This window comes from Sus scrofa, chromosome 18 (genome assembly GCF_054392235.1).
Source record: "Sus scrofa isolate SSC_HxYL_T2T_F1_AM1 chromosome 18, Sscrofa_HxYL_maternal_Yorkshire_Landrace_v2.0, whole genome shotgun sequence".
Taxonomy (NCBI): Eukaryota; Metazoa; Chordata; class Mammalia; order Artiodactyla; family Suidae; genus Sus; species Sus scrofa.
Window position 1 is genome coordinate 2,460,080 of NC_139400.1, and position 24,321 is coordinate 2,484,400.

Below are 24,321 nucleotides of genomic sequence, written 5' to 3' on the forward strand. Positions count from 1 at the left end.
TCACAATGCATGGAATCCACTGCATTCAATCGGGGTGATTTTGGCCATGCTGCATAAAATCCACTGCATTAGTTCGGGATGCATTGGGCCTCACTGCATGGACTCCACTGCATACAATCGGGATCCATTGCGCCAAAATGCATTGAATCTTCTGCATTCAATGACGCTGCATGGAATCCACTGCATTCAATCGGGATGCTTTGGGCCATGCTGCATAAAATCCACTGCATTCAATCATGCTGCATGGAATCCACTGCATTCAATCATGCTGCATAAAATTCACTGCATTCAATAGGGTTTCATTTTTTCATGCTGCATGGAATCCACTGCATTCAATCATGCTGCATGGAATCCAATGCATTCCATCGGGATGCATTTTACCAGGCTGCATGGAATTCACTGCATTCAATCAACATGCACGGAATCCACTGCATTCAATCGGGATGCATTTTACTAGGCTGCATGGAATCCTCTGCATTCAATGATGCTGCATGGAATCCACTGCATTCAATCGGGATGTATTTTAACACGCTGCGTGGTATCCACCGCAATGAATAACGCTGCATGGAATCCAATGCATTCAATCGGGATGAATTTTAAAAGGCCGCATGGAATCCAGTGCATTCAATCAGGAACCATTGCGCCTTGATGCATGGAATTAGTGCATTCAATGAGAATCAATTGCACCACACTGCATGAAATCCACTGACTCAATCGGGATGTTTTGGGCCATGCTGCATAAAATCCACTGCATTCAACGGGATGCATTGGGCCTCGCTGAATGGACTCCACTGCATACAATCGGGATCCATTGCGCCAAAATGCAAGGAATCCTCTGCATTCAATGACGCTGCATGGAATCCACTGCATTCAATCGGGATGCATTTTACCACGCTGCATGGATTACACTGCATTCAATCACAATGCATGGACTCCACCGCATAAAATCGGGATCCATTGCGCCACAATGCATGGAATCCTCTGCATTCAATGACGCTGCATGGAATCCACTGCATTCAAAAGGGATGGTTTGGGCCATGCTGCATAAAATCCACTGCATTCAATCGGGATGCATTGGGCCTCTCTGCATGGACTCCACAGCATTACATCTGGCTGCATGGACTCCACTGCATTATATCTCGCTGCATGGAATCCTCTGCATTCAATGACGCTGCATGGAATCCACTGCATTCAATCGGGATGCATTTTACCAGGCTGCATGGAATCCACTGCATTCAATCAGGATGCATTGGGCCTCACTGCATGGACTCCACTGCATTCAATCGGGATCCATTGCACCACAATGAATGGAATCCTCTGCATTCAATGACGCTACATGTAATCCACTGCTACCAATCGGGATGCATTTTACCAGGCTTCATGGAATGCACTGCATTCAATCACGCTGCATGGAATCCACTGCATTCAATAGGGTTCCATTTCTTCACGCTGAATGGAATACAGTGCATGCAATCACGCTGCATTGACTCCACTTGATAAAATCGGGATCCATTGCGCCACAATGCATGGAATCCTCTGAATTCAATGACGCTGCATGGAATCCACTGCAATCAATCGGGATGCTTTGGGCCATGGTGCATAAAATCCACTGCATGCAATCATGCTGCATGGAATCCACTGCATTCAATAGGGTTCCATTGCTTCACGCTGCATGGAATCCACTGCATTCAATCACGCTGCATGGAATCCACTGCATTCAATCGGGATGCATTTTACCACGCTGCATGGAGTACACTGCATTCAATCACAATGCATGTAATCCACTGCATTCAATCTGGATGCATTGGGCCATGCTGCATAAAATCCACTGCATTCAATCGTGCTGCATAAAATCCACTGCATTCAATTGGGTTCCATTTCGTAACACTACATGGAATACACTGCATTCAATCACGCTGTATGGAATAAACTGCATTCAATCGGGATGCATTTAACCACGCTGCATGGATTACACTTCATTCAATCACAATGCATGGAATCCACTGCATTCTATCAGGATGCTTTGGGCCATGCTGCATAAAATCCACTGCATTCAATAGGGTTCCATTTCTTCACGCTGCATGGAATCCACTGCATTCAATAGGGTTCCATTCCTTCACGCTGCATGGAATCCACCTCATTCAATAGGGATGCATTTTACCATGCTGCATGGATTACACTGCATTCAATCGCAATGCATAGAATCCACTGCATTCAATCGGGGTGCATTTTACACCGCTGAATGAAATCCACTGCATTTAATCACGCTGCATGTAATCCATGGAATTTAATCGGGATTCATTTTACTAAGCTGTATGGAATCGACTGTATTTAATCACGCTGCATGGAATCAACTGCATTCAATCGGGATTCATTTTACAAGGCTGCATGGAGTTCACTGCATTCAATCACAATGCATGGAATCCACTGCATTCAATCGGGATAATTTGGGCCATGCTGCATAAAATCCACTGCATTCAATCATGCTGCATGGAATCCACTGCATTCGACCATGCTGAATAAAATCCCATGCATTAAATATAGTTCAATTTCTTCACGCTGCATGGAATCCACTGCATTCAATCAGAATCCATTTTACAACGCTGCATGTATTACACTGTTTCAATCACGCTGCATGGAATCCACTGCATTCAATCGGGATGCTTTCGGCCATGCTACATAAAATACACTGCATTCAATCATGCTGCATAATATCCGCTCCATAGTATCCCCTGCATTCATTCATGCTGTAAAAAAACCACTGCATTCAATAAGGTTCCATTTCTTCACGATGCATGTTATACACTGCATTCAATCATGCTGCATTTAATTCGCTGCATTCAATCGGGATGCATTTTACCACGCTGCATGGATTACACTGCATTCAATCACAATGCATGGACTCCACCGCATAAAATCGGGATCCATTGCGCCACAATGCATGGAATCCTCTGCATTCAATGACGCTGCATGGAATCCACTGCATTCAAAAGGGATGGTTTGGGCCATGCTGCATAAAATCCACTGCATTCAATCGGAATGCATTGGGCCTCTCTGCATGGACTCCACAGCATTACATCTGGCTGCATGGACTCCACTGCATTATATCTCGCTGCATGGAATCCTCTGCATTCAATGACGCTGCATGGAATCCACTGCATTCAATCGGGATGCATTTTACCAGGCTGCATGGAATCCACTGCATTCAATCGGGATGCATTGGGCCTCACTGCATGGACTCCACTGCATTCAATCGGGATCCATTGCACCACAATGAATGGAATCCTCTGCATTCAATGACGCTACATGTAATCCACTGCTACCAATCGGGATGCATTTTACCAGGCTTCATGGAATGCACTGCATTCAATCACGCTGCATGGAATCCACTGCTTTCAATCGGAATTCATTTTACCACGCTGCATGGATTACACTGCATTCAATCACAATGCATGGAATCCACTGCATTCAATGAAGCTGCATGGAATCCACTGCATTCAATCGGGATGCTTTGGGCCAGGCTGAATAAAATCCACTGCATTCACTCGGGATGCATGGGCCTCGCTGCATGGACTCCACTGCATTAAATCTCGCTGCATGGAATCCTCTGCATTCAATGACGCTACATGGAATCCACTGTGCTCAATCAGGATGCATTTTACAACGCTGCATGTATTACAATGCATTCAATCACAATGCATGGAATCCACTGCATTCAATCGGGATGCTTTCAGCCATGCTGCATAAAATCCACTACATTCAATTGGGATGCATTGGGTCTCACTGCATGGACTCCACCGCATAAAATCGGGATCCATTGCGCAACAATGCATGGAATCCTCTGCATTCAATGACGCTGCATTGAATCCACTGCATTCAATCGGGATGCTTTGGGCCATTCTGCATAAACTGCACTGCAATCAATAGGGTTCCCTTTCTTCATGCTGCATGGAATACACTGATATCAATCACGCTGCATGGAATCCACTGCATTCAATCAGGAGGCATTTTACCAAGCTGCATGGAATCCACTGCATTTAATCACGCTGCATGGAATCCACTGCATTCAATCAGGATGCATTTTTCCAGGGTGCATGGAATCCACTGCATTCAATAATGCTGCAGGAAACCACTGCATTCTATCATGCTGCATGGAATCCACTGCATTAAATAGGGTTCCATTTCTTCACCCTGCATGGAATCCACTGCATTCAATCACGCTGCATGTAAACCACTGCATTCAATCGGGATGCATTTAACCAGGCTGCATGGAATCCATGCATTCATCACGCTGCATGGACTCCACTGCATACAATCGGGATCCATTGCGCCACAAGGCATGGAATACTCTGCATTCAATCGGGATGCTTTGGGCCATGCTGCATAAAATCCACTGCATTCCATCGGGATGCATTGGGCCTCGCTGCATAAAATCCACTGCATACAATCGGGATCCATTGCGCCACAATGCATGGAATCCTCTGAATTCAATGACGCTGCATGGAATCCACTGCAATCAATCGGGATGCTTTGGGCCATGGTGCATAAAATCCACTGCATGCAATCATGCTGCATGGAATCCACTGCATTCAATAGGGTTCCATTGCTTCACGCTGCATGGAATCCACTGCATTCAATCACGCTGCATGGAATCCACTGAATTCCATCGGGATGCTTTGGGCCATGCCTCATAAAATCCACTGAATTCAATCGGGATGCCTTGGGCCTCGCTGCATGGACTCCACTGCATACAATCAGGATCCATTGCGCCACAATGCATGGAATCCTCGCATTCATTGACGCTGCATGTAATCCAATGTATTCAATCGGGATGCTTTGGGCCATGCTGCATAAAATCCACTACATTCAATCATGCTTCATGGAATCCACTGCACTCAATCATGCTGCATAAAATCCACTGCATACAATAGGGTTCCATAACTTCACACTGTATGGAATACACTTCATTCCATCACGCTGCATGGAATCCACTGCATTTAATCGGGATGCATTTTACCACGCTGCATGGATTACACTGCATTCAATCATGCTGCAGGGAATCCACTGTATTCAATCGGGATGTTTTGAGCCATGCTGCTTAAAATCCACTGCATTCAATCAGGATGCATTTGGCCTCGCTGCATGGACTCCACTGCATAAAATCTGGATCCATTGCGCAACAATGCATGGAATCCTCTGCATTCAATGACGCTGCATGGAATCCAGTGCATTCAATCGGGATGTTTTGGGCCATGCTGCATATAATCCACTGCATTCAATCGGGATGCCTTGGGCCTCACTGCATGGACTCCACTGCATACAATCGGGATCCATTGCGCCACAATGCATGGAATCCTCTGCATTCAATGACGCTGCATGGAATCCACTGCATTCAATCGGGATGCTTTGGGCCATGCTGTATAAAATCCACTGCATCAATCATGCTGCATGGAATCCACTGCATTCAATCATGCTGCATAATATTCACTGCATTCAATAGTGTACCTTTTCTTCACACTGCATGAAATACACTGCATTCAATCACGCTGTATGGAATAAACTGCATTCAATCGGGATGCATTTAACCACGCTGCATGGATTACACTGCATTCAATGACGCTGCATGGAATCCACTGCATTCAATCGGGATGCTTTGGGGCATGCTTCATGAAATCCACTGCATTCAATCATGCTGCATGGAATCCACTGCATTCAATAGGGTTCCATTTCTTCACGCTGAATGGAATACAGTGCATGCAATCACGCTGCATTGACTCCACTTGATAAAATCGGGATCCATTGCGCCACAATGCATGGAATCCTCTGAATTCAATGACGCTGCATGGAATCCACTGCAATCAATCGGGATGCTTTGGGCCATGGTGCATAAAATCCACTGCATGCAATCATGCTGCATGGAATCCACTGCATTCAATAGGGTTCCATTGCTTCACGCTGCATGGAATCCACTGCATTCAATCACGCTGCATGGAATCCACTGCATTCAATCGGGATGCATTTTACCACGCTGCATGGAGTACACTGCATTCAATCACAATGCATGTAATCCACTGCATTCAATCTGGATGCATTGGGCCATGCTGCATAAAATCCACTGCATTCAATCGTGCTGCATAAAATCCACTGCATTCAATTGGGTTCCATTTCGTAACACTACATGGAATACACTGCATTCAATCACGCTGTATGGAATAAACTGCATTCAATCGGGATGCATTTAACCACGCTGCATGGATTACACTTCATTCAATCACAATGCATGGAATCCACTGCATTCTATCAGGATGCTTTGGGCCATGCTGCATAAAATCCACTGCATTCAATAGGGTTCCATTTCTTCACGCTGCATGGAATCCACTGCATTCAATAGGGTTCCATTCCTTCACGCTGCATGGAATCCACCTCATTCAATAGGGATGCATTTTACCATGCTGCATGGATTACACTGCATTCAATCGCAATGCATAGAATCCACTGCATTCAATCGGGGTGCATTTTACACCGCTGAATGAAATCCACTGCATTTAATCACGCTGCATGTAATCCATGGAATTTAATCGGGATTCATTTTACTAAGCTGTATGGAATCGACTGTATTTAATCACGCTGCATGGAATCAACTGCATTCAATCGGGAGTCATTTTACAAGGCTGCATGGAGTTCACTGCATTCAATCACAATGCATGGAATCCACTGCATTCAATCGGGATAATTTGGGCCATGCTGCATAAAATCCACTGCATTCAATCATGCTGCATGGAATCCACTGCATTCGACCATGCTGAATAAAATCCCATGCATTAAATATAGTTCAATTTCTTCACGCTGCATGGAATCCACTGCATTCAATCAGAATCCATTTTACAACGCTGCATGTATTACACTGTTTCAATCACGCTGCATGGAATCCACTGCATTCAATCGGGATGCTTTCGGCCATGCTACATAAAATACACTGCATTCAATCATGCTGCATAATATCCGCTCCATAGTATCCCCTGCATTCATTCATGCTGTAAAAAAACCACTGCATTCAATAAGGTTCCATTTCTTCACGATGCATGTTATACACTGCATTCAATCATGCTGCATTTAATTCGCTGCATTCAATCGGGATGCATTTTACCACGCTGCATGGATTACACTGCATTCAATCACAATGCATGGACTCCACCGCATAAAATCGGGATCCATTGCGCCACAATGCATGGAATCCTCTGCATTCAATGACGCTGCATGGAATCCACTGCATTCAAAAGGGATGGTTTGGGCCATGCTGCATAAAATCCACTGCATTCAATCGGGATGCATTGGGCCTCTCTGCATGGACTCCACAGCATTACATCTGGCTGCATGGACTCCACTGCATTATATCTCGCTGCATGGAATCCTCTGCATTCAATGACGCTGCATGGAATCCACTGCATTCAATCGGGATGCATTTTACCAGGCTGCATGGAATCCACTGCATTCAATCGGGATGCATTGGGCCTCACTGCATGGACTCCACTGCATTCAATCGGGATCCATTGCACCACAATGAATGGAATCCTCTGCATTCAATGACGCTACATGTAATCCACTGCTACCAATCGGGATGCATTTTACCAGGCTTCATGGAATGCACTGCATTCAATCACGCTGCATGGAATCCACTGCTTTCAATCGGAATTCATTTTACCACGCTGCATGGATTACACTGCATTCGATCACAATGCATGGAATCCACTGCATTCAATGAAGCTGCATGGAATCCACTGCATTCAATCGGGATGCTTTGGGCCAGGCTGAATAAAATCCACTGCATTCACTCGGGATGCATGGGCCTCGCTGCATGGACTCCACTGCATTAAATCTCGCTGCATGGAATCCTCTGCATTCAATGACGCTACATGGAATCCACTGCGCTCAATCAGGATGCATTTTACAACGCTGCATGTATTACAATGCATTCAATCACAATGCATGGAATCCACTGCATTCAATCGGGATGCTTTCAGCCATGCTGCATAAAATCCACTACATTCAATTGGGATGCATTGGGTCTCACTGCATGGACTCCACCGCATAAAATCGGGATCCATTGCGCAACAATGCATGGAATCCTCTGCATTCAATGACGCTGCATTGAATCCACTGCATTCAATCGGGATGCTTTGGGCCATTCTGCATAAACTACACTGCAATCAATAGGGTTCCCTTTCTTCATGCTGCATGGAATACACTGATATCAATCACGCTGCATGGAATCCACTGCATTCAATCAGGAGGCATTTTACCAAGCTGCATGGAATCCACTGCATTTAATCACGCTGCATGGAATCCACTGCATTCAATCAGGATGCATTTTTCCAGGGTGCATGGAATCCACTGCATTCAATAATGCTGCAGGAAACCACTGCATTCTATCATGCTGCATGGAATCCACTGCATTAAATAGGGTTCCATTTCTTCACCCTGCATGGAATCCACTGCATTCAATCACGCTGCATGTAAACCACTGCATTCAATCGGGATGCATTTAACCAGGCTGCATGGAATCCATGCATTCATCACGCTGCATGGACTCCACTGCATACAATCGGGATCCATTGCGCCACAAGGCATGGAATACTCTGCATTCAATCGGGATGCTTTGGGCCATGCTGCATAAAATCTACTGCATTCAATCATGCTGCATGAAATCCACTGCATTGAATGACGCTGCATAAAATCCACTGCATTCAATAGGGTTCCATTTCTTCACACTTCATGGAATACTGCATTCAATCACGCTTCATGGAATCCACTGCATTCAATCGGGATGAATTTTACAACCCTGAATGGAGTACACTGCATTCAATCACAATGCATGGAATCCACTGCATTCCATCGGGATGCTTTGGGCCATGCCTCATAAAATCCACTGAATTCAATCGGGATGCCTTGGGCCTCGCTGCATGGACTCCACTGCATACAATCAGGATCCATTGCGCCACAATGCATGGAATCCTCGCATTCATTGACGCTGCATGTAATCCAATGTATTCAATCGGGATGCTTTGGGCCATGCTGCATAAAATCCACTACATTCAATCATGCTTCATGGAATCCACTGCACTGAATCATGCTGCATAAAATCCACTGCATACAATAGGGTTCCATAACTTCACACTGTATGGAATACACTTCATTCAATCACGCTGCATGGAATCCACTGCATTTAATCGGGATGCATTTTACCACGCTGCATGGATTACACTGCATTCAATCATGCTGCAGGGAATCCACTGTATTCAATCGGGATGTTTTGAGCCATGCTGCTTAAAATCCACTGCATTCAATCAGGATGCATTTGGCCTCGCTGCATGGACTCCACTGCATAAAATCTGGATCCATTGCGCAACAATGCAGGGAATCCTCTGCATTCAATGACGCTGCATGGAATCCAGTGCATTCAATCGGGATGTTTTGGGCCATGCTGCATATAATCCACTGCATTCAATCGGGATGCCTTGGGCCTCACTGCATGGACTCCACTGCATACAATCGGGATCCATTGCGCCACAATGCATGGAATCCTCTGCATTCAATGACGCTGCATGGAATCCACTGCATTCAATCGGGATGCTTTGGGCCATGCTGTATAAAATCCACTGCATCAATCATGCTGCATGGAATCCACTGCATTCAATCATGCTGCATAATATTCACTGCATTCAATAGTGTACCTTTTCTTCACACTGCATGAAATACACTGCATTCAATCACGCTGTATGGAATAAACTGCATTCAATCGGGATGCATTTAACCACGCTGCATGGATTACACTGCATTCAATGACGCTGCATGGAATCCACTGCATTCAATCGGGATGCTTTGGGGCATGCTTCATGAAATCCACTGCATTCAATCATGCTGCATGGAATCCACTGCATTCAATAGGGTTCCATTTCTTCACGCTGAATGGAATACAGTGCATGCAATCACGCTGCATTGACTCCACTTGATAAAATCGGGATCCATTGCGCCACAATGCATGGAATCCTCTGAATTCAATGACGCTGCATGGAATCCACTGCAATCAATCGGGATGCTTTGGGCCATGGTGCATAAAATCCACTGCATGCAATCATGCTGCATGGAATCCACTGCATTCAATAGGGTTCCATTGCTTCACGCTGCATGGAATCCACTGCATTCAATCACGCTGCATGGAATCCACTGCATTCAATCGGGATGCATTTTACCACGCTGCATGGAGTACACTGCATTCAATCACAATGCATGTAATCCACTGCATTCAATCTGGATGCATTGGGCCATGCTGCATAAAATCCACGCATTCAATAGGGTTCCATTTCTTCACACTTCATGGAATACTGCATTCAATCACGCTGAATGGAATCCACTGCATTCAATCGGGATGAATTTTACAACCCTGAATGGAGTACACTGCATTCAATCACAATGCATGGAATCCACTGCATTCCATCGGGATGCTTTGGGCCATGCCTCATAAAATCCACTGAATTCAATAGGGATGCCTTGGGCCTCGCTGCATGGACTCCACTGCATACAATCAGGATCCATTGCGCCACAATGCATGGAATCCTCGCATTCATTGACGCTGCATGTAATCCAATGTATTCAATCGGGATGCTTTGGGCCATGCTGCATAAAATCCACTGCATTCAATCATGCTTCATGGAATTCACTGCACTCAATCATGCTGCATAAAATCCACTGCATACAATAGGGTTCCATAACTTCACACTGTATGGAATACACTTCATTCCATCACGCTGCATGGAATCCACTGCATTTAATTGGGATGCATTTTACCACGCTGCATGGATTACACTGCATTCAATCATGCTGCAGGGAATCCACTGTATTCAATCGGGATGTTTTGAGCCATGCTGCTTAAAATCCACTGCATTCAATCAGGATGCATTTGGCCTCGCTGCATGGACTCCACTGCATAAAATCTGGATCCATTGCGCAACAATGCATGGAATCCTCTGCATTCAATGACGCTGCATGGAATCCACTGCATTCAATCGGGATGTTTTGGGCCATGCTGCATATAATCCACTGCATTCAATCGGGATGCCTTTGGCCTCACTGCATGGACTCCACTGCATACAATCGGGATCCATTGCGCCACAATGCATGGAATCCTCTGCATTCAATGACGCTGCATGGAATCCACTGCATTCAATCGGGATGCTTTGGGCCATGCTGTATAAAATCCACTGCATCAATCATGCTGCATGGAATCCACTGCATTCAATCATGCTGCATAATATTCACTGCATTCAATAGTGTACCTTTTCTTCACACTGCATGAAATACACTGCATTCAATCACGCTGTATGGAATAAACTGCATTCAATCGGGATGCATTTAACCACGCTGCATGGATTACACTGCATTCAATGACGCTGCATGGAATCCACTGCATTCAATCGGGATAATTTGGGCCATGCTGCATAAAATCCACTGCATTCAATCATGCTGCATGGAATCCACTGCATTCGACCATGCTGAATAAAATCCCATGCATTAAATATAGTTCAATTTCTTCACGCTGCATGGAATCCACTGCATTCAATCAGAATCCATTTTACAACGCTGCATGTATTACACTGTTTCAATCACGCTGCATGGAATCCACTGCATTCAATCGGGATGCTTTCGGCCATGCTACATAAAATACACTGCATTCAATCATGCTGCATAATATCCGCTCCATAGTATCCCCTGCATTCATTCATGCTGTAAAAAAACCACTGCATTCAATAAGGTTCCATTTCTTCACGATGCATGTTATACACTGCATTCAATCATGCTGCATTTAATTCGCTGCATTCAATCGGGATGCATTTTACCACGCTGCATGGATTACACTGCATTCAATCACAATGCATGGACTCCACCGCATAAAATCGGGATCCATTGCGCCACAATGCATGGAATCCTCTGCATTCAATGACGCTGCATGGAATCCACTGCATTCAAAAGGGATGGTTTGGGCCATGCTGCATAAAATCCACTGCATTCAATCGGGATGCATTGGGCCTCTCTGCATGGACTCCACAGCATTACATCTGGCTGCATGGACTCCACTGCATTATATCTCGCTGCATGGAATCCTCTGCATTCAATGACGCTGCATGGAATCCACTGCATTCAATCGGGATGCATTTTACCAGGCTGCATGGAATCCACTGCATTCAATCGGGATGCATTGGGCCTCACTGCATGGACTCCACTGCATTCAATCGGGATCCATTGCACCACAATGAATGGAATCCTCTGCATTCAATGACGCTACATGTAATCCACTGCTACCAATCGGGATGCATTTTACCAGGCTTCATGGAATGCACTGCATTCAATCACGCTGCATGGAATCCACTGCTTTCAATCGGAATTCATTTTACCACGCTGCATGGATTACACTGCATTCGATCACAATGCATGGAATCCACTGCATTCAATGAAGCTGCATGGAATCCACTGCATTCAATCGGGATGCTTTGGGCCAGGCTGAATAAAATCCACTGCATTCACTCGGGATGCATGGGCCTCGCTGCATGGACTCCACTGCATTAAATCTCGCTGCATGGAATCCTCTGCATTCAATGACGCTACATGGAATCCACTGCGCTCAATCAGGATGCATTTTACAACGCTGCATGTATTACAATGCATTCAATCACAATGCATGGAATCCACTGCATTCAATCGGGATGCTTTCAGCCATGCTGCATAAAATCCACTACATTCAATTGGGATGCATTGGGTCTCACTGCATGGACTCCACCGCATAAAATCGGGATCCATTGCGCAACAATGCATGGAATCCTCTGCATTCAATGACGCTGCATTGAATCCACTGCATTCAATCGGGATGCTTTGGGCCATTCTGCATAAACTACACTGCAATCAATAGGGTTCCCTTTCTTCATGCTGCATGGAATACACTGATATCAATCACGCTGCATGGAATCCACTGCATTCAATCAGGAGGCATTTTACCAAGCTGCATGGAATCCACTGCATTTAATCACGCTGCATGGAATCCACTGCATTCAATCAGGATGCATTTTTCCAGGGTGCATGGAATCCACTGCATTCAATAATGCTGCAGGAAACCACTGCATTCTATCATGCTGCATGGAATCCACTGCATTAAATAGGGTTCCATTTCTTCACCCTGCATGGAATCCACTGCATTCAATCACGCTGCATGTAAACCACTGCATTCAATCGGGATGCATTTAACCAGGCTGCATGGAATCCATGCATTCATCACGCTGCATGGACTCCACTGCATACAATCGGGATCCATTGCGCCACAAGGCATGGAATACTCTGCATTCAATCGGGATGCTTTGGGCCATGCTGCATAAAATCTACTGCATTCAATCATGCTGCATGAAATCCACTGCATTGAATGACGCTGCATAAAATCCACTGCATTCAATAGGGTTCCATTTCTTCACACTTCATGGAATACTGCATTCAATCACGCTTCATGGAATCCACTGCATTCAATCGGGATGAATTTTACAACCCTGAATGGAGTACACTGCATTCAATCACAATGCATGGAATCCACTGCATTCCATCGGGATGCTTTGGGCCATGCCTCATAAAATCCACTGAATTCAATCGGGATGCCTTGGGCCTCGCTGCATGGACTCCACTGCATACAATCAGGATCCATTGCGCCACAATGCATGGAATCCTCGCATTCATTGACGCTGCATGTAATCCAATGTATTCAATCGGGATGCTTTGGGCCATGCTGCATAAAATCCACTACATTCAATCATGCTTCATGGAATCCACTGCACTGAATCATGCTGCATAAAATCCACTGCATACAATAGGGTTCCATAACTTCACACTGTATGGAATACACTTCATTCAATCACGCTGCATGGAATCCACTGCATTTAATCGGGATGCATTTTACCACGCTGCATGGATTACACTGCATTCAATCATGCTGCAGGGAATCCACTGTATTCAATCGGGATGTTTTGAGCCATGCTGCTTAAAATCCACTGCATTCAATCAGGATGCATTTGGCCTCGCTGCATGGACTCCACTGCATAAAATCTGGATCCATTGCGCAACAATGCAGGGAATCCTCTGCATTCAATGACGCTGCATGGAATCCAGTGCATTCAATCGGGATGTTTTGGGCCATGCTGCATATAATCCACTGCATTCAATCGGGATGCCTTGGGCCTCACTGCATGGACTCCACTGCATACAATCGGGATCCATTGCGCCACAATGCATGGAATCCTCTGCATTCAATGACGCTGCATGGAATCCACTGCATTCAATCGGGATGCTTTGGGCCATGCTGTATAAAATCCACTGCATCAATCATGCTGCATGGAATCCACTGCATTCAATCATGCTGCATAATATTCACTGCATTCAATAGTGTACCTTTTCTTCACACTGCATGAAATACACTGCATTCAATCACGCTGTATGGAATAAACTGCATTCAATCGGGATGCATTTAACCACGCTGCATGGATTACACTGCATTCAATGACGCTGCATGGAATCCACTGCATTCAATCGGGATGCTTTGGGGCATGCTTCATGAAATCCACTGCATTCAATCATGCTGCATGGAATCCACTGCATTCAATAGGGTTCCATTTCTTCACGCTGAATGGAATACAGTGCATGCAATCACGCTGCATTGACTCCACTTGATAAAATCGGGATCCATTGCGCCACAATGCATGGAATCCTCTGAATTCAATGACGCTGCATGGAATCCACTGCAATCAATCGGGATGCTTTGGGCCATGGTGCATAAAATCCACTGCATGCAATCATGCTGCATGGAATCCACTGCATTCAATAGGGTTCCATTGCTTCACGCTGCATGGAATCCACTGCATTCAATCACGCTGCATGGAATCCACTGCATTCAATCGGGATGCATTTTACCACGCTGCATGGAGTACACTGCATTCAATCACAATGCATGTAATCCACTGCATTCAATCTGGATGCATTGGGCCATGCTGCATAAAATCCACGCATTCAATAGGGTTCCATTTCTTCACACTTCATGGAATACTGCATTCAATCACGCTGAATGGAATCCACTGCATTCAATCGGGATGAATTTTACAACCCTGAATGGAGTACACTGCATTCAATCACAATGCATGGAATCCACTGCATTCCATCGGGATGCTTTGGGCCATGCCTCATAAAATCCACTGAATTCAATAGGGATGCCTTGGGCCTCGCTGCATGGACTCCACTGCATACAATCAGGATCCATTGCGCCACAATGCATGGAATCCTCGCATTCATTGACGCTGCATGTAATCCAATGTATTCAATCGGGATGCTTTGGGCCATGCTGCATAAAATCCACTGCATTCAATCATGCTTCATGGAATTCACTGCACTCAATCATGCTGCATAAAATCCACTGCATACAATAGGGTTCCATAACTTCACACTGTATGGAATACACTTCATTCCATCACGCTGCATGGAATCCACTGCATTTAATTGGGATGCATTTTACCACGCTGCATGGATTACACTGCATTCAATCATGCTGCAGGGAATCCACTGTATTCAATCGGGATGTTTTGAGCCATGCTGCTTAAAATCCACTGCATTCAATCAGGATGCATTTGGCCTCGCTGCATGGACTCCACTGCATAAAATCTGGATCCATTGCGCAACAATGCATGGAATCCTCTGCATTCAATGACGCTGCATGGAATCCACTGCATTCAATCGGGATGTTTTGGGCCATGCTGCATATAATCCACTGCATTCAATCGGGATGCCTTTGGCCTCACTGCATGGACTCCACTGCATACAATCGGGATCCATTGCGCCACAATGCATGGAATCCTCTGCATTCAATGACGCTGCATGGAATCCACTGCATTCAATCGGGATGCTTTGGGCCATGCTGTATAAAATCCACTGCATCAATCATGCTGCATGGAATCCACTGCATTCAATCATGCTGCATAATATTCACTGCATTCAATAGTGTACCTTTTCTTCACACTGCATGAAATACACTGCATTCAATCACGCTGTATGGAATAAACTGCATTCAATCGGGATGCATTTAACCACGCTGCATGGATTACACTGCATTCAATGACGCTGCATGGAATCCACTGCATTCAATCGGGATGCTTTGGGGCATGCTTCATGAAATCCACTGCATTCAATCATGCTGCATGGAATTAACTGCATTCAATAGGGTTCCATTTCATCACGCTGAATGGAATACAGTGCATGCAATCACGCTGCATTGACTCCACTTGATAAAATCGGGATCCATTGCGCCACAATGCATGGAATCCTCTGAATTCAATGACGCTGCATGGAATCCACTGCAATCAATCGGGATGCTTTGGGCCATGGTGCATAAAATCCACTGCATGCAATCATGCTGCATGGAATCCACTGCATTCAATAGGGTTCCATTGCTTCACGCTGCATGGAATCCACTGCATTCAATCACGCTGCATGGAATCCACTGCATTCAATCGGGATGCATTTTACCACGCTGCATGGAGTACACTGCATTCAATCACAATGCATGTAATCCACTGCATTCAATCTGGATGCATTGGGCCATGCTGCATAAAATCCACTGCATTCAATCGTGCTGCATAAAATCCACTGCATTCAATTGGGTTCCATTTCGTAACACTACATGGAATACACTGCATTCAATCACGCTGCATGGAATAAACTGCATTCAATCGGGATGCATTTAACCACGCTGCATGGATTACACTTCATTCAATCACAATGCATGGAATCCACTGCATTCTATCAGGATGCTTTGGGCCATGCTGCATAAAATCCACTGCATTCAATAGGGTTCCATTTCTTCACGCTGCATGGAATCCACTGCATTCAATAGGGTTCCATTCCTTCACGCTGCATGGAATCCACCTCATTCAATCGGGATGCATTTTACCACGCTGCATGGATTACACTGCATTCAATCGCAATGCATAGAATCCACTGCATTCAATCGGGGTGCATTTTACACCGCTGAATGAAATCCACTGCATTTAATCACGCTGCATGTAATCCATGGAATTTAAACGGGATTCATTTTACTAAGCTGTATGGAATCGACTGTATTTAATCACGCTGCATGGAATCAACTGCATTCAATCGGGATTCATTTTACAAGGCTGCATGGAGTTCACTGCATTCAATCACAATGCATGGAATCCACTGCATTCAATCGGGATAATTTGGGCCATGCTGCATAAAATCCACTGCATTCAATCATGCTGCATGGAATCCACTGCATTCGACCATGCTGAATAAAATCCCATGCATTAAATATAGTTCAATTTCTTCACGCTGCATGGAATCCACTGCATTCAATCAGAATCCATTTTACAACGCTGCATGTATTACACTGTTTCAATCACGCTGCATGGAATCCACTGCATTCAATCGGGATGCTTTCAGCCATGCTACATAAAATACACTGCATTCAATCATGCTGCATAATATCCGCTCCATAGTATCCCCTGCATTCATTCATGCTGTAAAAAAACCACTGCATTCAATAAGGTTCCATTTCTTCACGATGCATGTTATACACTGCATTCAATCATGCTGCATTTAATTCACTGCATTCAATCGGGATGCATTTTACCACGCTGCATGGATTACACTGCATTCAATCACAATGCATGGACTCCACCGCATAAAATCGGGATCCATTGCGCCACAATGCATGGAATCCTCTGCATTCAATGACGCTGCATGGAATCCACTGCATTCAAAAGGGATGGTTTGGGCCATGCTGCATAAAATCCACTGCATTCAATCGGGATGCATTGGGCCTCTCTGCATGGACTCCACAGCATTACATCTGGCTGCATGGACTCCACTGCATTATATCTCGCTGCATGGAATCCTCTGCATTCAATGACGCTGCATGGAATCCACTGCATTCAATCGGGATGCATTTTACCAGGCTGCATGGAATCCACTGCATTCAATCGGGATGCATTGGGCCTCACTGCATGGACTCCACTGCATTCAATCGGGATCCATTGCACCACAATGAATGGAATCCTCTGCATTCAATGACGCTACATGTAATCCACTGCTACCAATCGGGATGCATTTTACCAGGCTTCATGGAATGCACTGCATTCAATCACGCTGCATGGAATCCACTGCTTTCAATCGGAATTCATTTTACCACGCTGCATGGATTACACTGCATTCAATCACAATGCATGGAATCCACTGCATTCAATGAAGCTGCATGGAATCCACTGCATTCAATCGGGATGCTTTGGGCCAGGCTGAATAAAATCCACTGCATTCACTCGGGATGCATGGGCCTCGCTGCATGGACTCCACTGCATTAAATCTCGCTGCATGGAATCCTCTGCATTCAATGACGCTACATGGAATCCACTGCGCTCAATCAGGATGCATTTTACAACGCTGCATGTATTACAATGCATTCAATCACAATGCATGGAATCCACTGCATTCAATCGGGATGCTTTCAGCCATGCTGCATAAAATCCACTACATTCAATTGGGATGCATTGGGTCTCACTGCATGGACTCCACCGCATAAAATCGGGATCCATTGCGCAACAATGCATGGAATCCTCTGCATTCAATGACGCTGCATTGAATCCACTGCATTCAATCGGGATGCTTTGGGCCATTCTGCATAAACTGCACTGCAATCAATAGGGTTCCCTTTCTTCATGCTGCATGGAATACACTGATATCAATCACGCTGCATGGAATCCACTGCATTCAATCAGGAGGCATTTTACCAAGCTGCATGGAATCCACTGCATTTAATCACGCTGCATGGAATCCACTGCATTCAATCAGGATGCATTTTTCCAGGGTGCATGGAATCCACTGCATTCAATAATGCTGCAGGAAACCACTGCATTCTATCATGCTGCATGGAATCCACTGCATTAAATAGGGTTCCATTTCTTCACCCTGCATGGAATCCACTGCATTCAATCACGCTGCATGTAAACCACTGCATTCAATCGGGATGCATTTAACCAGGCTGCATGGAATCCATGCATTCATCACGCTGCATGGACTCCACTGCATACAATCGGGATCCATTGCGCCACAAGGCATGGAATACTCTGCATTCAATCGGGATGCTTTGGGCCATGCTGCATAAAATCTACTGCATTCAATCATGCTGCATGAAATCCACTGCATTGAATGACGCTGCATAAAATCCACTGCATTCAATAGGGTTCCATTTCTTCACACTTCATGGAATACTGCATTCAATCACGCTTCATGGAATCCACTGCATTCAATCGGGATGAATTTTACAACCCTGAATGGAGTACACTGCATTCAATCACAATGCATGGAATCCACTGCATTCCATCGGGATGCTTTGGGCCATGCCTCATAAAATCCACTGAATTCAATCGGGATGCCTTGGGCCTCGCTGCATGGACTCCACTGCATACAATCAGGATCCATTGCGCCACAATGCATGGAATCCTCGCATTCATTGACGCTGCATGTAATCCAATGTATTCAATCGGGATGCTTTGGGCCATGCTGCATAAAATCCACTACATTCAATCATGCTTCATGGAATCCACTGCACTCAATCATGCTGCATAAAATCCACTGCATACAATAGGGTTCCATAACTTCACACTGTATGGAATACACTTCATTCCATCACGCTGCATGGAATCCACTGCATTTAATCGGGATGCATTTTACCACGCTGCATGGATTACACTGCATTCAATCATGCTGCAGGGAATCCACTGTATTCAATCGGGATGTTTTGAGCCATGCTGCTTAAAATCCACTGCATTCAATCAGGATGCATTTGGCCTCGCTGCATGGACTCCACTGCATAAAATCTGGATCCATTGCGCAACAATGCATGGAATCCTCTGCATTCAATGACGCTGCATGGAATCCAGTGCATTCAATCGGGATGTTTTGGGCCATGCTGCATATAATCCACTGCATTCAATCGGGATGCCTTGGGCCTCACTGCATGGACTCCACTGCATACAATCGGGATCCATTGCGCCACAATGCATGGAATCCTCTGCATTCAATGACGCTGCATGGAATCCACTGCATTCAATCGGGATGCTTTGGGCCATGCTGTATAAAATCCACTGCATCAATCATGCTGCATGGAATCCACTGCATTCAATCATGCTGCATAATATTCACTGCATTCAATAGTGTACCTTTTCTTCACACTGCATGAAATACACTGCATTCAATCACGCTGTATGGAATAAACTGCATTCAATCGGGATGCATTTAACCACGCTGCATGGATTACACTGCATTCAATGACGCTGCATGGAATCCACTGCATTCAATCGGGATGCTTTGGGGCATGCTTCATGAAATCCACTGCATTCAATCATGCTGCATGGAATCCACTGCATTCAATAGGGTTCCATTTCTTCACGCTGAATGGAATACAGTGCATGCAATCACGCTGCATTGACTCCACTTGATAAAATCGGGATCCATTGCGCCACAATGCATGGAATCCTCTGAATTCAATGACGCTGCATGGAATCCACTGCAATCAATCGGGATGCTTTGGGCCATGGTGCATAAAATCCACTGCATGCAATCATGCTGCATGGAATCCACTGCATTCAATAGGGTTCCATTGCTTCACGCTGCATGGAATCCACTGCATTCAATCACGCTGCATGGAATCCACTGCATTCAATCGGGATGCATTTTACCACGCTGCATGGAGTACACTGCATTCAATCACAATGCATGTAATCCACTGCATTCAATCTGGATGCATTGGGCCATGCTGCATAAAATCCACTGCATTCAATCGTGCTGCATAAAATCCACTGCATTCAATTGGGTTCCATTTCGTAACACTACATGGAATACACTGCATTCAATCACGCTGTATGGAATAAACTGCATTCAATCGGGATGCATTTAACCACGCTGCATGGATTACACTTCATTCAATCACAATGCATGGAATCCACTGCATTCTATCAGGATGCTTTGGGCCATGCTGCATAAAATCCACTGCATTCAATAGGGTTCCATTTCTTCACGCTGCATGGAATCCACTGCATTCAATAGGGTTCCATTCCTTCACGCTGCATGGAATCCACCTCATTCAATCGGGATGCATTTTACCACGCTGCATGGATTACACTGCATTCAATCGCAATGCATAGAATCCACTGCATTCAATCGGGGTGCATTTTACACCGCTGAATGAAATCCACTGCATTTAATCACGCTGCATGTAATCCATGGAATTTAAACGGGATTCATTTTACTAAGCTGTATGGAATTGACTGTATTTAATCACGCTGCATGGAATCAACTGCATTCAATCGGGATTCATTTTACAAGGCTGCATGGAGTTCACTGCATTCAATCACAATGCATGGAATCCACTGCATTCAATCGGGATAATTTGGGCCATGCTGCATAAAATCCACTGCATTCAATCATGCTGCATGGAATCCACTGCATTCGACCATGCTGAATAAAATCCCATGCATTAAATATAGTTCAATTTCTTCACGCTGCATGGAATCCACTGCATTCAATCAGAATCCATTTTACAACGCTGCATGTATTACACTGTTTCAATCACGCTGCATGGAATCCACTGCATTCAATCGGGATGCTTTCGGCCATGCTACATAAAATACACTGCATTCAATCATGCTGCATAATATCCGCTCCATAGTATCCCCTGCATTCATTCATGCTGTAAAAAAACCACTGCATTCAATAAGGTTCCATTTCTTCATGATGCATGTTATACACTGCATTCAATCATGCTGCATTTAATTCACTGCATTCAATCGGGATGCATTTTACCACGCTGCATGGATTACACTGCATTCAATCACAATGCATGGACTCCACCGCATAAAATCGGGATCCATTGCGCCACAATGCATGGAATCCTCTGCATTCAATGACGCTGCATGGAATCCACTGCATTCAAAAGGGATGGTTTGGGCCATGCTGCATAAAATCCACTGCATTCAATCGGGATGCATTGGGCCTCTCTGCATGGACTCCACAGCATTACATCTGGCTGCATGGACTCCACTGCATTATATCTCGCTGCATGGAATCCTCTGCATTCAATGACGCTGCATGGAATCCACTGCATTCAATCGGGATGCATTTTACCAGGCTGCATGGAATCCACTGCATTCAATCGGGATGCATTGGGCCTCACTGCATGGACTCCACTGCATTCAATCGGGATCCATTGCACCACAATGAATGGAATCCTCTGCATTCAATGACGCTACATGTAATCCACTGCTACCAATCGGGATGCATTTTACCAAGCTTCATGGAATGCACTGCATTCAATCACGCTGCATGGAATCCACTGCTTTCAATCGGAATTCATTTTACCACGCTGCATGGATTACACTGCATTCAATCACAATGCATGGAATCCACTGCATTCAATGAAGCTGCATGGAATCCACTGCATTCAATCGGGATGCTTTGGGCCAGGCTGAATAAAATCCACTGCATTCACTCGGGATGCATGGGCCTCGCTGCATGGACTCCACTGCATTAAATCTCGCTGCATGGAATCCTCTGCATTCAATGACGCTACATGGAATCCACTGCGCTCAATCAGGATGCATTTTACAACGCTGCATGTATTACAATGCATTCAATCACAATGCATGGAATCCACTGCATTCAATCGGGATGCTTTCAGCCATGCTGCATAAAATCCACTACATTCAATTGGGATGCATTGGGTCTCACTGCATGGACTCCACCACATAAAATCGGGATCCATTGCGCAACAATGCATGGAATCCTCTGCATTCAATGACGCTGCATTGAATCCACTGCATTCAATCGGGATGCTTTGGGCCATTCTGCATAAACTACACTGCAATCAATAGGGTTCCCTTTCTTCATGCTGCATGGAATACACTGATATCAATCACGCTGCATGGAATCCACTGCATTCAATCAGGAGGCATTTTACCAAGCTGCATGGAATCCACTGCATTTAATCACGCTGCATGGAATCCACTGCATTCAATCAGGATGCATTTTTCCAGGGTGCATGGAATCCACTGCATTCAATAATGCTGCAGGAAACCACTGCATTCTATCATGCTGCATGGAATCCACTGCATTAAATAGGGTTCCATTTCTTCACCCTGCATGGAATCCACTGCATTCAATCACGCTGCATGTAAACCACTGCATTCAATCGGGATGCATTTAACCAGGCTGCATGGAATCCATGCATTCATCACGCTGCATGGACTCCACTGCATACAATCGGGATCCATTGCGCCACAAGGCATGGAATACTCTGCATTCAATCGGGATGCTTTGGGCCATGCTGCATAAAATCTACTGCATTCAATCATGCTGCATGAAATCCACTGCATTGAATGACGCTGCATAAAATCCACTGCATTCAATAGGGTTCCATTTCTTCACACTTCATGGAATACTGCATTCAATCACGCTTCATGGAATCCACTGCATTCAATCGGGATGAATTTTACAACCCTGAATGGAGTACACTGCATTCAATCACAATGCATGGAATCCACTGCATTCCATCGGGATGCTTTGGGCCATGCCTCATAAAATCCACTGAATTCAATCGGGATGCCTTGGGCCTCGCTGCATGGACTCCACTGCATACAATCAGGATCCATTGCGCCACAATGCATGGAATCCTCGCATTCATTGACGCTGCATGTAATCCAATGTATTCAATCGGGATGCTTTGGGCCATGCTGCATAAAATCCACTACATTCAATCATGCTTCATGGAATCCACTGCACTCAATCATGCTGCATAAAATCCACTGCATACAATAGGGTTCCATAACTTCACACTGTATGGAATACACTTCATTCCATCACGCTGCATGGAATCCACTGCATTTAATCGGGATGCATTTTACCACGCTGCATGGATTACACTGCATTCAATCATGCTGCAGGGAATCCACTGTATTCAATCGGGATGTTTTGAGCCATGCTGCTTAAAATCCACTGCATTCAATCAGGATGCATTTGGCCTCGCTGCATGGACTCCACTGCATAAAATCTGGATCCATTGCGCAACAATGCATGGAATCCTCTGCATTCAATGACGCTGCATGGAATCCAGTGCATTCAATCGGGATGTTTTGGGCCATGCTGCATATAATCCACTGCATTCAATCGGGATGCCTTGGG